This window comes from Pipistrellus kuhlii, unplaced genomic scaffold (genome assembly GCF_014108245.1).
Source record: "Pipistrellus kuhlii isolate mPipKuh1 unplaced genomic scaffold, mPipKuh1.p scaffold_m20_p_34, whole genome shotgun sequence".
NCBI lineage: Eukaryota > Metazoa > Chordata > Mammalia > Chiroptera > Vespertilionidae > Pipistrellus > Pipistrellus kuhlii.
Window position 1 is genome coordinate 4,645,937 of NW_023425534.1, and position 10,280 is coordinate 4,656,216.

A 10,280-nucleotide genomic window follows, 5' to 3' on the forward strand; every position below is an offset into this window, starting at 1 on the left:
CGGCCACCCACTGAGCCACGTGGCGGCCACGGCCCACAGGCCACGGGAAGCCCGGCCACCCGCCTGCCATGTGAGGCCAGCCTCGATCAGCGGGAGGTCAGGCAGGCCCCCGGCTGCTCCCTCCTGTCCGTTGTGCTCTGTGGGGTGGTCAGGCCCCCCTCCATCGGGACGAGAAGTGGAATTCCTCCCGGACGTGAGGCCCCGTGGCCGCTCTCCCAGCTTCCTCCCCAGCTGGGGGTGATGGGCGGGAGGCTGAGAGGTGTCCGGGTCCCGCTCGTTAATTAGCCTCTGCCAGCCCCACGTGTGCACCAGACACAGCCAGATGGTCCCCTCGACGTGCCCCCCCACCCACTCCCCTGGAACCCGCGACCTCTTCACCCCACACCCCCTCCAGCTCTCCCTTCTGCACTGCAAGCCTCATGCTCCCCAGCCATGCCGGGCCCGGACAGCCCCAGAGGAACAGCGGGGGAGAGTGTCCGCGGGGAATGAAGATGAGACGGGGCTCTGCCTTCTCTTCTTGACTTCAGACAGTTCGGGGAGGGGCCCGGGGCGGGGGGCCCAGAGCTGAGCCTCCCCGCATTTCTTGAAAGTCTTAAGAGACGACTCCACCTCCAAGAAACACGAACGTAGCCCCCAGACAGCCGAGGCCTGGCTGTGTGCCACCTCCTGCCAGCACCTGTGTGTGTGATGTGGACCGATCAGCCTCACTGTCCCCACTGAAACGGCGGCCGAGCTGGGGGGTCCCGGGGGTCGCCGGGAGCACGGAGCGCGGCCACGCACGGCGTGACGGGCAGGAGGCCCGCCCGCCCGCCCTCCCGCAGCGCTCGGCGGACGGCGGCGGGGCAGCGGCCGCCGCTGCTGTTTCCAGGAGCATCGCTCTCTGTGATTCCGGAGACTCTGTGACCCTCCTTCCAGACAGAACTACAACGGGGCGGGGAGACCCGTGCTGACAGCTCTAAAGGGAACGCCGCGAATGCTTCATGCCCCGGAACCGACGGTGGCGAAGGAGAGGGCGTGAGGGTTTGACTGGAAGCCCTGCGGGCATCTGGCCAGGTTTCCTGAGCCCCAGTGACCCACAACCGGCCCCCACGTGATCCCACAGGCACTGACCTCAGAGCCGCCCGCAGCTGGAGGCCACGTGACCGGCTCTTCCAGCCCCCGCTTTGGGGGAGTGGGGGTGGGGGGAGAGAATGGTCTTTGGGGTGAAGCGTCTTTATCTAGGGCAGCAAGGGTTAACGCCGGGGCTGGGAGAGGCCAGGCAGCACGGAGCACTCCCTGTTTATTAATAAGCTATTTATCACCAGCTTTGCTTTTAATGCCATTTGGGCTTAATGTCGTTAATGAAATATAAATACCCACGCTAACGATGTCGGTCAGGGGCGGCAGACGGCTCGCAGAGCAGGGCCAAACCGCCGGGCACGCTGGGGAGGAGGCTGAGAGCTCGGGAAGCGGAAAAGGTTCCCAGCGGCTCGGCACCCCGTTCCCCTCGGCTCCACCGCAAGGCGCCCCCGCTGGCTCTGCCGGGAAAGGCTGGGAGGGGGCGGCCGGGGCGGGGGGGGGGGGCTCCCCGGGCACAGGATGCTGTTGGCTCCTGGAGCACGGGGCGGGAGCCAGAGCTCCCACCTCGGGGGCAGTGCCCGCCTGGCATCGGGCCGCCTGGCTGCAGGAGGCTGGACCGGCACCAGCTGGCAGCGGGCCCTTCGCTGCCCTGAGCTCCCTGACCCCTGGGAACAGAGCGAGGGTGGGAAGGTCCTGAGCAGGAGCCGGAAGGGCCATCCCCCCCCCCCCCCCCCCCCCCCCCGGTCCACGGAGCGGCCTGCGGGCAGCCCCGTCCCGCCGCACGGCACACCCTCCCCCAGAGCGGGCGCGGGGCCTCCGAGGCTGCGGGGAGGGGCTGGGGGAGGCCAGCAGACAGGTATTCTGTCCGGGCCCAGAGGCCTCAGAGCAGGAAGGAGGCCCGCACAGTAGGCTGTCTGTGGCCTTGCGCTGACCTGGCCTGGCCCCTCCCACACAGCGGATGACCCCCTAACCCAGATTTCCCCGGGAACCTCGGGCTGTGCCCTCAGGAGGGCCCCCGACGCTGCCAAGACACCGCCTCCCTCACGGTGGGAGGTGGCCCCGGCCACAGACCCGGGGAGGAGACTCGGACTCCTAGCCCAAGGACCACCTGGGCCCGGATACAGGCCCAGTGGCTGGCCTGTGCCCCTTTCCTGCACCGGGCCAGGAGGCCACCGTGCCCAGCCCCGGCCGGCATGCCAGGTCTCCGAGCGGCTCCGTGAGGGTGCCGCCTCCTCCCAGGGGCCCTCCAGGCTGTTCCCGGGAGGAAGCCCGCAGCCTCGCGCCCTCCTGGCTCAGGGGCCTGAGAAATGGCAAGAGAATCAGTGACCTATGTATTTCAGATAAACTGCAAATACTTTTTCAATGTTGAGCATGTCCAAGTACTTCATGGGACACACATGGCCATTATTTGCGGTTTATCTGAAATTCTGAGTTCGCCGCGGGCCCTGTATTCTCATTGGCTGGATCCGGCAGCCCCTTCCCGCTGCTCGACAGGTGCTGCCGGGCAGGTGGGGGGGGTTTCTGGGGGGTGAGCGGGTGGGGAGGGGCTGTGAGGGGGAGCGAAGTCCCTGCCCCTCCGAACAGCAGGCTCCTGACAAGAGGCTCTGGCCTCAGCCGTGCCCTGCCTGCCCTCTCTGCTCGCGGGTCACTTCAGCGGGTCCAATGCCACGGCTCACCCAGGGGGGTCCCCTCTCCCCGCACCCCCAAAGTCACCTCCATGTCCCCGAGGAGTACAGGCTCATTTGCTGGGGCTTGGCGGAGCTCGGCTCAGCCGCTAATCCCCTGGGTGGCTCCTGTCAGATTATTAATTAGCTAAAGCGGATCGGTCCTGGAACAACATGGACTTCAGATAAAGCAGGCCAGGGGCGTGGGTGGGGGGCTGCTTAAAGGGACAAGACCCCGTTTCCGAACGGCTCCCGGAGGTGGGACTGGGGGAGCAGGCCGAGGCCGAGGCAGGGAGACTTCCAGGCGAACACTCAGCACCCCTCCCGCCTGCTCGAGAGCACTCTGGGCGTGTGTGTTTGAGGGGGTGGGGGATGGGGGTGGGGGGTGCAGAAGGACCTAGATTCGGCCACAGAGGGGACTCGTCCCGGGAGGAGCAGGCGACAGTTGGGTCTCGCTCTTTAATGAAGAGCTGGTGCTTAATCAGATCATGTCCCTCAGACGTCTTTGAAAAGCCTCTTATATCCGTCGGGCGAAAAGCCTTGGCGCTCACAATGGCTGCGAGGCCTTCAGCATCTGGGGGGACCTCCCTGGCCTCACACGGCATCTCCCCCACTCACTTCCCTCCTCTCCTTGCTGCCCTCCAACCCTCCAAGGTATGACTCAGGGTGCTCGCCCCCTCACCTCCGTCTGTCCTTCCCCAAACGTCACCATCTCAGTGCTGCCTTCCCCAGACGTCACACCTGCCATTACAAACCATCAGCACCCCCCGCCCCCCCGCACGCACCTCCCCCCAGCACCTCCCCCACCCCCATCCGCTCTCCAAACGGCTTTAGCTTCCTCCTGGACACACGGCACCGTCGAACATGGCTGTCACCTCTTTACCTCACCTCCCACAGCCTCCCTCCGCTCAGATGCACACTGCAGGACAGGCGTTCTGGCCTGGCTGGTCCCCGGTTAGACAGGCCTAGCTCTCAGCACCTCTCAGTCATGCTCCATGAATGAGCGGACACCGAAGGATGAATGGCCAGAGGTCCGAGCTCAGGATCTGGACCACCACTTCTTTTGGCTCTGAACCCCAAGTGCCTGGGCCCCAGCCTGGCCCGGAGGGCTCCCCAGGAACCTGTCTCCTCCTCCTCCTCCTCGACCCTATAAATTTCCCCCCACACCCCCGAGCTCTGCACCCAAACTGGGGATCCTCCCACTCCAGTCCTACTTAGCAGGTCCCCTAAGATGCACTTCCAGGCTGTGGGTCTCCTGAGGGATGCCCTGGGGGACCCATCTCTGTGCCACACAGACCCGCCCCTCCAGAGGGACCGCTGCCCGCTCTGGCCGGGAGCAGCATGAGGAGGGATGATGGTGAGTGAGGGGGATTGGGGGGGTGACGATGAGCAAGGGGGGTGGGGGAGGCGATGGTGAGCCGGGGGACGCCGGGACCCCCCACTGCTGCCTGCAAACTCCCCGGCTTGCATTGTTTTGACTTGAGTCGGTGAAGCTGAAACATCGAGTCACAACGGCCCTAAACTTCATTACCAGCTCTTAACAGATTACTAAGGGGGAAAAAAAACTTGCTTTTAATTGCATTTCTCTATTAGCATTTCTGGAGAAGGAACTAGTGATTAATTACATCTTCCTTCCTCTCACCCGACCAGGTCACCGGGGCCCCAGCCCCAGGCCACCGGGAGGAGGCTCCGGGTCAGAAAGGGCTCCTGTTCCTGAGGGGCCAAGACCCGACCCCGAGAGGAGACGGGTGGGCGGCGGGGCTGGTGTACCCGGGTGCAGGCCGCGAGCGGTACGGGTGGCCCGGTGGATGGCCCCCGAGGCCCAGTGGAAGGTGGGCTGACAGCCCCCCAGCCCCCATGGCCTCATGCCTCAGCGTGGCCTCCTCTGGGCCCCAGGGCGTCCACCTGGACCAGGAGCTCCATCCCTGGGAAGGTTCTAGCCCCGTGGTCGGCAAACTCATGAGTCCGCAGAGCCAAATACCAACAGTACGACGGCAGAAATTCCTTTGGAGAACCAGATTTTTTAAACTGAAACTTCTTCTAACGCCACGTCTTCCAAACAGACTCGCCCAGGCCGTGGTATGTTGTGGAAGAGCCACACTCGAGGGGCCAAAGAGCCGTAGGTGGCTCTCGAGCCGCGGTTTGCCGACCGCGGCTCTAGACGGTCGGGAGAAGGTGGACTAAGCGTGGCCTGAACGTCTGTGAGGGAAGCCGTATGGAGGAGGCCACCGGGCTCCTCCCGTGTGAAATCCTCTCCCACGCCAGCCGGTCCCGATGGAGGCTCAAGGTCACGCGATGGAGGCAGGGCGGCCATGCCTCTCCCCGCATCCACAGCGCCACCTCCCAAAACCACGGCCGCTGTCCCTTTGGGGCAAACAGGTCCCCAATGAGAAGAGGCCCCGGTGGCTTCTGGCAGGGCAGGTGCAGCCGGCCCCTCCCGGCTCCTGTCGCTCTGGGGCCGTGCCTGGTGGGACCCAGGGGCGGCCCGACGCTGCTGAGAAGACAGGAGAGGTCGGTAACAGCGGGCAGAACCCTCAGGACTTAGAAACCAGGAGGACCTGTAACGCTTCCCAAACCGTCTCCCCACCAGCCCTCTGTCCACCCCCGAGGGGCTGCGACCTGGGAGCCCCCTCATCCCCACACGTCACCCCCTGGGGGTGGCAGAGGACGTGGCCCCCGTTCCCCTTAGCCAGCACCCGATCTCCCGATCCCGCCCCTCCGCACCCCCGCCCGGCGCTGTGCTCTGGAGGGCCAGCCCCACGGCAGCTCAGAGGCCCGGAGGGGGAGTCAGAGCTGTCCAGTCCAGTTAGGAGTGAAGGCCGCGGATCCAGCGCAGGCCACAGAGGCAGCGAGCAGAAGGGCCTCCCGCACACGCGCACAGAGACACGTGCTCCTGCCCACCCAGACACCCTCCCCCGGAGCCCTGGAGCCCAGGGTGTTAATGCAGCAGACACACCCAGGAGGAATGGCTGGCACCCCCTGGAGCCGGGCGGGGGCACCCCCTGCTCCCTTCTGTCACCGCCCCTGGAGTTCAGGCTCCCAGAGCGCTCCCCGAGGGAAGGCCTGGCCCGTGTGGCTGGGAATATGTGGCCGGCACGGGCAGTCCTCGCTGGGGCTCCTGGGCTGACAGCGTCCGGCTCACTGCGCCAGGCCTCTGGCTTGCTGTTTGGGCTGTGACATGCCTGAGGGTCACGCCACTGCCACAGCATGGCTCCTGGGACTGCCTGCCCCGCCCTGGCCCACGCACATGGGACCGGGACCCAGGAGAGGGGAGCCTCCGAGGGAGGCCCCGGGGAAAGGGACAGCCGCCCAGGCCCTTTCTGATGGGACGCCTGCGGCGACTCAAACCCCAGGAACTGTGCTGAGATTTCCCCCGTGGAAAGACTGCGAGGATCTCGGCCCAGGAGCCGAGGCCCAAGGCCCCGCGGGCCCCGTGGGAAAGAGGCGGCCTCCGACAAGCCCACCGCTGAGCTCGGCATCTCGGCGCCCGGGAGAAAGGCCGCCGAAGCCCGGCCCGTGAGGACACGGGGCACACCCGAGGCCGCAGGGAGAGGACCGAGGTGAGTGAGCGCCGGGGCCCAGCCTCAGGCCCCGCACAGAACGCGGGCGCAGAGGCACCCCACAGCCGAGGGGACAGCGAGCTTGGAAGTCGCTGCTGGAAACGGCGCTGGAGACAGGCGTGCCTCTGGCCTTCCCTCCGCGCGGTGCTGACCGAGAGACGGCTCCCCACGCACACCGGCTTTCTCGGCAGCCGGACGGTGCTTCTCCCCTGACCCACAGGCATTCTGAAAGCCGCGCGTCCCTCTAGCCCACGAGGCTCAGAGCCACGGGTCCTGCGGCTTCGTCAGGCCTGGGGCGGCGTCACCCCGGGGTCTCCCCAGCCCGTCGGCAGGCCCCGGTTCTGCTCCCTCTGAGCACACAGACCCTGCCCGAGTCTCAGCCACCGTCTCCCACTTCCGCGGCCACAGCCGCCTCCCCTCGGGCCAGCCTCCGGCCCAGCCACCTTCTAGAAACGAAAACCAGATCACCTCACTTCCCTCCATAAAAACCCTCTGTCCCCCAAGGAGTAAAACCCCAGGCCCCCCTGGCGCACCGAAGCCCCTGTGCCCCGGCCCCCACCCGGGCCACACCAGGCACTGGGACCTTCCTTCCGCCCAACGCACACCCGCAGGCCCTGAGGCCCGGCCGTGCCCTCCCTGTGGGATACTCTCCCACGTGCCCTTCCGGTGGCTGTCCACTGCCTGCCCATCGACTCCAGCCGTCACCTGCCCGGCCCCCTCGCACCGCCCCGTCCCACGTCCACGCTGCACAAGCAGCTCCCTTGTTCTGTGTGCGTTTGCTTATCGTCCGCTTGCCCAACAGGAACTCCAGGAGACCCAGGGCTGTCCTGTCCAGGGTGTCCCCAGGACGTGGCAGACCCCAGGCCGCTGGCCCTGGAGATGAGAGAGGCCCAGCCTTCTGTGGTGTGGCCAGAAGCGGGGGGAACCCTACCGAGGCGGGCGTAAGCCTGCAGCCCAGGCCCGAACACGGATTCGCGCCGTCGCCCACAGTCCAGTGTCCGGAGGGTCACCCTGCACAGAGGACCCTGTGCCGGGACAGGGCTGGGTCCGCGAGGCGGGGCTTGGCCAGGACAGTCCCTTTCGTTTTTTATATTTTTATTGATTTTTTTTACAGAGAGGAAGGGAGAGAGATAGAGAGCTAGAAATGTCGATGAGAGAGAAACATCGACCAGCTGCCTCCTGCACACACACACACACACACACACACACACACACACACACCCCTGGGGATGTGCCCGCAACCAATGTACATGCCCTTGTCCGGAATCGAACCCAGGACCTTTCAGTCCACAGGCTGACGCTCTACCACGGAGCCAAACAGGCTTCGGCGACAGTCCCTTTCAGAGCTCTCGGAGTTCCCAAGCTTCGTCAGCAGCCCACGCCCGCCCGCCGATGCCAGGATGCCAGGGTCCCACAGGATGCACGGAGTCCATGCCCCGTGCTGGGTGCAAGTCCCAGCACTGAGAGGAAACTTCGAGAAGGAAGAAAACACACGAATGGGCCTGATTTGCTGAAGAAACACAGAAAACAGAAGGCCTGCCACCGAGGACAGCACAGGCAAAGGTGCCCCCTCGCCGGGGACGCCACCGCATCGGCCACCTGTGGTGTCAGGGCGCATCCAGAGGCTCGAAGGCATGGCCAGCCGGCCCAGGGCCCGGGCTCACCGAGGAGGCAGAGTCGGGCAAGAGCCCAGGAAGGTAGAGACGGGCAGGTGCTGGTGCAAGATGGCAGCCTAGAGTCTCCTCAGCCCCCCTCCCCGCCATCAGGGACCAAGCGGCACGGCCTACGAGGGGACAGGCCGGTCCTGGGGCGGGGCTGCGTGCTGGACGCCGGGACGAACAGCCTCCACAGCATGACTGCGCCAAAGGCCACATTTACATCTGATTTGCAAACCCCTGGGCTGTGCCTGAGGCTGGCGACAGCCCCCGGGTGGCGTGGCCCGGGAGGCAGCTGGCCTGCTGCCCCAGGAACCTCCCAGTCCCCAGTGGGCACCCAGGCACCGTCTCTGCAACCGCTTCCTCCCCGCAAGTTCAAAGTCCGGAGGTGCCGAGCTGGCCCCGGAGGGAGGGGCGGGACACGCCTGCCTGGGCGCCCCTGGAGAGGGAGCCCGCAGGAGGGGGACCCCATCTGGCACACACAGGAGGGCGGCCCCCAACCTTCCCCTCCCAGCCATTCTCCGGGCCCTCAGCCCCAGCCCCCGCCCTAAGACCTGGCCCATCACTTTACCGAAGCCCAACCCTTCTAGGCTGGTTCCTTCCGGAACATGAGAGAACACTGAATCACGATCAATATGAAAAGTAACCAATCATATGTCAACCCCTCCCCCCACCCTGAAAACCCATTTGATAATAAATATCGGACAATATCAGCTACCCATCGGACTACCCATCCCGGGCGCACATGACCTTCCTTAGGCAAGGGGCGATTTCTGAGCCGAGGCAGGTGTGGCTCCGTGGTTGAGCCTCAACCTATGAACCAGGAGGCCACGGTTCAATCCCCAGTCAGGGCACATGCCCAGGTTTCGGGCTTGATCCCCAGTGTGGGGCATGTAGGAGGCAGCCGATCCATGATTCACTCTCATCATTGATGTGTATGTCTCTCTCTCCCTCTCCCTTCCTTTCTGAAATCAATAAAATGTGTGGTTTTTGTATTTTTTTTTTTTTTAAAGATACTTGTGGCTCCACCTGGGAGAGCTCTGCCCAGCCCCCCAGGGAGCCCGGCGCGGAGCAGCCATCTCTGGTCTGGACCTACCGTCCTCAGAGCTGCCGTAGAGACGTGACCTGATTCTTAGCCCCGGGTGGGGCGTCTGCCAGAGCCCAGGCCTCCCTGGAGCGCCTGCAGGCGGCTGGCACCATTCGGTGCCACCCCGTGGGGATGCCGGGCGGGAGCCGGCAGTGAGGGCACGGCCCAGCCAGGAGGGACGTACACAGGTGTCCTAGGATTTTTCCCAACCCTCCGTGTCCCGCTCTCACCTGGGGTGCCTGCGCCACCGCCATCCGGGCCAGAACCCACTGGGAAGGGCCTCGGCAGGCAGTCCCTCCCGAGTCCCCCAAACTGGCCGACCACAGCCCCCACCCGCGTGGCCCGGTGGCATGTGGGGATCGGGAGCCGCTACCTTTGCTTCCCAAGGGCCGGGGGTCTGAAGTCCATTCCACCGCGCACCCTGGAGCCGGGGACCCCCTCCTTCCTCAGGGGGGACAGCGAGGCCGCGGGAGGGGGTGGGGGCCTTGCCTTCCGTCAGCGAGGTCCGTTCGCCTGCAGAGCAAGAAGGGAAATGGGTGGTTAGGCCGCAGTGGAGACTCCCAAAGCTAAGGTGACCAGACGTCCCGATTTTTAACCGTTTGTCCCGCGTTCCGAGGCGGTTTTCCAAAAACCCGCTGCGGAACGCGGGACAGATCGGGACTGTCCCGCCCAAAGCCGGACGTCTGGTCACCTTACCCAAAGCGACTCCAGAGAGAAGGGCTCGGAGCGCAGGGTCTGACTTCCTGTGCAAGGAAGAGGCTCTCGGGCCTGCCCGCCCCTCGGCAGGTGGCATGGCCGCGGGGAGTGCCAGGCCTGACGCACCGCCCGGGCACCCCTGGCACCATTATGAGCCGATGGCCACACCGTGGTCACACCTAACAACAACAACAAAAAAACAAACAGGTAGAAAGCGTGACAGACGGTCCGGCGACACCCCAGATAACCATGAAGGGATCACGCCCCAGGCCCGGCTCCGGGGTGAAAGGTCAGCCTGGCCGTGGAGGAAGCCAACGCTGGACACCAGGGCAGACTCAGACCCTCGCCCCCCGCCTGGCCCTGGGGCTCCCCAGCTCCCGCACCCTCAATCCAGACGGTCCCTCGGCCAGCCAGCTCCCAGCTGCTCCCGGGACCCCCGGAGGCCCATGGGAGTCTAAAAATGGAACCAACAGGTGGCCCTGCAGCTAGCTCCCCCGGACTAGAGGAGTTTGGTTTCCTCTCTCTCCCTCTCCCCCTCTCCTCTGGGGCTGCGAGCTTC

At 65.4% G+C, this 10,280-nt stretch overlaps 1 protein-coding gene across 1 annotated transcript in view; it reads right to left on the reverse strand.

The window, feature by feature from the left end:
* The window catches only part of CASZ1 (castor zinc finger 1), a 114,775-nt gene extending 105,238 nt beyond the window's left edge, over nucleotides 1-9,537 (reverse strand). Inside the window, exon 1 of the mRNA XM_036461056.2 lies at nucleotides 9,399-9,537. The gene's annotated coding sequence lies outside the window, so the exon portion shown is untranslated. The remainder of the gene's footprint in view (nucleotides 1-9,398) is intronic.
* Between the last annotated feature and the right edge of the window lie 743 nt (nucleotides 9,538-10,280).